The sequence below is a fragment of the Lactuca serriola genome, chromosome 2, assembly GCF_051521515.1.
Source record: "Lactuca serriola cultivar US96UC23 chromosome 2, Lser_US96UC23_V15, whole genome shotgun sequence".
In the NCBI taxonomy this organism is placed as follows: Eukaryota; Viridiplantae; Streptophyta; class Magnoliopsida; order Asterales; family Asteraceae; genus Lactuca; species Lactuca serriola.
In genome coordinates, this window is record NC_136409.1 from 114477731 (window position 1) to 114482427 (window position 4697).

Below are 4697 nucleotides of genomic sequence, written 5' to 3' on the forward strand. Positions count from 1 at the left end.
CAAATATAGTCATTGTTTGATTGATTTTTTATGTTGAAACGATATACCTTAGTCACACTTACACATATATGTATGTTTGAATGATAGCAATGGTCATTATTGAAAAAATTCATGTGACTATGCGTTAAACGATGAATATATTAAAAAAACAAACATGCATTTGTAAAACACTTTTGGTCTTGGTTTCCTTAAATTCACATGTCTAAACTCTCACAAAACAATATTTTTGTGATTAAATAATAGCGAATGACACAGTTAAAAAGTATTCAAGCAAGTGACCATTGGATGAATACAAATCACTATTAAAAATATTTGTGTGTTTAGAAAGAGTTTATAGCCATAATTATCCGATAAAATGTTTGACTACAACAACACTTTTGGCAAAGATTTTCTTAAATCGATGTGTTTAAACTCTCACTAAACAATCATTTTTATGACTAAAAGTAGTATATTTCATAATAAAAATAAACTTATGTGGCCCTTGAATGAACAATAATCACTATAAAAAATGTTTGTATGGTATGGTCCCTTTTAATAGACAACATGTTTTATTACAACAGTAAATATTGGTATCCAATAGTCAGAAATTGAAGATACAACCATACTTAAGTTGGTGCGACCACTAAATTTCAATGTAACCGCATGATATTTAAAATGACAGAATATTTGATCACTTTTGTGATGAAATAGTCAAAAAGTTGTGTAACCTATGTTGATTTTTGTACTAGTAATACTTATTTTTTTCATAGAAGTGGTGAGATACCTCACCTTCCTAGAAATACTGTTTGTTTTTTTTATTTTTTTTTTAGCCCCCAAAGTAACACAATCTTCATAGGACGATAGAATAGCAAACCAGCCAAAAGTAACACATTCTTCATAGGACGATAAAATAGCAAACCAGAATAATACAATATACACTTAATCTCTTTGACCGAATTATAATTACTGCATAATAATTATAATTGATTTATGTTTGAGATTTATATATTGTTACATATTACACAAACTAAAAAATATAAATAAAACTTTAATATGTTGTGTAAGTGAAACTTTGTTGGTTTTAACCGGTAAATGGAATCGAATAAAATGAAACTGAATAACCAAAACCGATAAAACTGTATCTTATTTGATTTTGTTATGGATAATTTTGAGAAGTTAAAAAATCCGATTAAATCGACCCAATAAAATCTTATAGTTTTAACCGGTGATATCATTAACATTGTCTTAACTTTGAATTCGATTTTATTTAGATTCAAATTTCATACGAGATGTGAGGACATCCAAAGCCATGTAGGAGCATTCCTTTCATACGAGATGTGAGGACCCCGCTCCCAGGGGTGTTGCCCCCGGACCCCGTTCGTTTACGGGCTTCGCCCCTAAATGACAGTGTATTTTGAAACTTGATCAAACTTAAACAAGTGTGTGTTTCACACATTCTTTACTTGTTTAATATTTATTAATATCACGTTTTGTCAACAAAGTAATTCCATTACACTTAAATACCATTGATGATAACAAATCACCAACAATTATTGCTAAAAAAACCACAAACAACCAAGAAATTCATATTGGTTTTTTTTTTTTTTTAATATTTATCTTTTCTTTTTATATATGATGGCGACCGCCGGTTGGTTTTCAATTTTTCATTAATTTTAGGCCCGTGACTAATTAACATAGGAAAAGCCCTTAAGTTGGGAGTACTACATATCTTCTAGCTTCAGCCGCCGGCCCGGCGCCCGCCACATTAGAATTAGAATGTTAACTTTCCATGTACTAATTAACATTTCTATTTTTGGTAATGTGTACCTAGTGAATGGTCAAATGTTATAATTACTCTACAAAAAAAGAAAGTTTATATTTTAATTTAACAATATCTGTAATGAAATAAATATTCCATATGAGCACGTTATACTCAGCGGGTTGTATATATGAATGCATGTGTATTTGGAACCAAAAACATAGAGATTTAGAGTTTTAAGACAAGAAGATGGAGAACACCACTTTAACTTTAGAAAAAAATACAATCAAGAAAGGTGCATGGAGTAAAGAAGAAGACGACAAGTTACGAGCTTATATCCAAAGATATGGCCACTGGAACTGGACTTTACTTCCGAAGTTTGCTGGTACACTATAAGCTAGCTAGCCACTTCCAAAGTTCTCAAAATACGCAAATATATTTCCATTTTTCAGCACTTAATTAATTACTTATTATTCATTGATTTTTTTTAAGGTTTATCTAGAAGTGGGAAGAGTTGTAGGTTGCGATGGATGAATTATCTTCGCCCAAACATCAAACATGGAAATTTTACAAAAGAAGACGATGAGATCATTGTGAGATTGCATAAACAGCTTGGCAACAAGTAAGTTATATAATGCAATACCATTACAAGTTTTTTGAATATTGAATGTTGCTAAATAGAATTGTTGCTTTAATTTGTATTGATCCATAGATGGACTGCTATAGCTGCGCAGTTGCCAGGAAGGAGTGACAACGAAATAAAAAATCGTTGGAACTCGCATTTGAAAAAACGGGTTGAAGATGATCAAACTCATGAGGTGTTAGAAAACATTAATCACGATGAAACCATCAAGCCTAATGAAGCACCTCAAGGTTCTTCTAGCACTGATAGTAGCTCAAATTATCATATTCCAAGTGATGTTACGCTACAAACTTATGATTATGAACTGAGTGGAGACTTTTGGTCCGATCCATTTTTACTGGACATTATGTCGCCAGTTGATCAGAACACAACGCCCTCGGATTTATACCACAATTTTGGCTTTCACTCTTCTTGGGATGATATGACTATGAGTGAGGACTTATCATGGTCAGCATTGGGTTCATATTCTGAATACAACAATTACTGATAAATTGGTTTCGTAGTCAACATTTCCAATAAATTATGTCAGTATAATACAATAAAGGACTTGTTTAGATTTCTGTATATCGTTAATATAATTATCTTAATACGATTTAAAAAGTATATACGATCCATAAAATACGAGACATGTCCCCGGCCCTCTCCTAGCACATAATGATTAGGTTACATACTTGCATGTGAAGACTTTGTTAAATTTAATCTGTGGATATTTTTAAAATTTTATGTTGTACTCTACGGTGTCATTTTACTATGCGGAAACACTTGTCTCATGGAACTCAAGTGTTTATTTTGTTGAAAAAAACTAGGTCATTTAGAACTAAGAATAGTTGACCTGGCTTGGAATTTTGTTTTATATTATATTTGAAAAAAAAAATGATATTTTATAGGCACAAACTGATTTAATTGTAACTAGTGTAGGTGCTCATGCTTTGTATACGTCAGAATGTTTTTTGTTTAAATACAAGAAAAACATGTGTGCTTCCAATTTTTTCCAATAACCATATTGTACTTTGAAAATATATACAATTTGGAACGGACAGATCTACAGTTCTTGATTCCATTTACCCAAACATTCCGATTTGCATCAGCTACTGCAGATGCATTCATTTGAATTCCAGCCCTTTAAAAGAGTTACAAACCAAAAAAAAAAAAACTATAAGCCTGTAGAATCACACAAAAAGCCAAACCAATAATTCATGTATATTTAGGTAAGATCATAAAAATAAAATTTATGTTCTATAAACTAAATGTGTGATTAATCAACAAACGAATAAAATGGAGAGTAAATGAAAGTTTTTAAACCTAGTCTCCAGGAAAATGATTGTATAAACCAATCAAACCTATTCAATAAATCATATCAAGATATAAAGGCAGGTATAGGTAATTAAACATGTGATTTCATATACAAATGAGTATTCGAAAATCCAATTCATGGTTCTCATAATGAACTCAAACATTAGCAAAAACTTATATGTGAGCGGTGGTGGAAGAAAGAAAGAAAGAAAGAAAGAAGGAAAGAGGGTGACCTAGCATCGAGAAAGCGATAGAATGATTAAACTAAATCTGGTGTACAACTAACCTATAATACCAACATACTTACAAATTGTTACTAATAATGGCAACCTACTCACACTTCCTTATTAGAACCTACAATATTATAAAAAAAACATGTTGCTATTTTTTGTTAAAGAAGTATGTTGCTATCATTGAGAACAATAGAGGTGTGTATCTTCAATGTGGGGTAAGAAGGGCATTTTCCACACTAAATAAGCTTCTTTGTCTTGCCTTTGGCCTGATCACCAAAGACGACAGCTAGATCTAAAAATGTAAAACAATATCTTCATGTGAATATACTTTAACTGAAGCATTTGCAAACCAACAATATACAATCATGCCACATACAAACCTTACCTAATTCCTTTGAGCTTTGGTTTTTTGTCTCGTATATATGAAAGTACAATGCTATATCTAAATGTATTTTTCAAACAAAAGAAACTCCATATATTAAATTTTGATACCTTCAACGTTTAGATTAAAAATAAAACTATCACCCACTATAAATTCTATAAGATCTTTGACTTTATAAATGGATGCATTTTGTTAGATCATGTGTTAGCAGCAGATAAAATACCGAAAAGGACATCTGCCCAAATTTCCAGTTGGTCACATGTTAATATCTACCGTAAATTCATCAAAATAATGAGATAGATGAGAAAGATATCCATATGAAGGTTTGTGCATAAATTAGCAATGTACTTTCATTTATTTGGTTATTATATTATCTTATTTTCATTTGTTCATTTCACGACATTGTAT

At 31.0% G+C, this 4697-nt stretch overlaps 1 pseudogene; it reads left to right on the forward strand.

Annotated features, from left to right (window-relative positions):
* Positions 1 to 1987: 1987 nt before the first annotated feature.
* On the forward strand, positions 1988 to 2868 carry LOC145089491 (myb-related protein 330 pseudogene; annotated as a pseudogene).
* The last annotated feature ends 1829 nt before the right edge of the window (positions 2869 to 4697 follow it).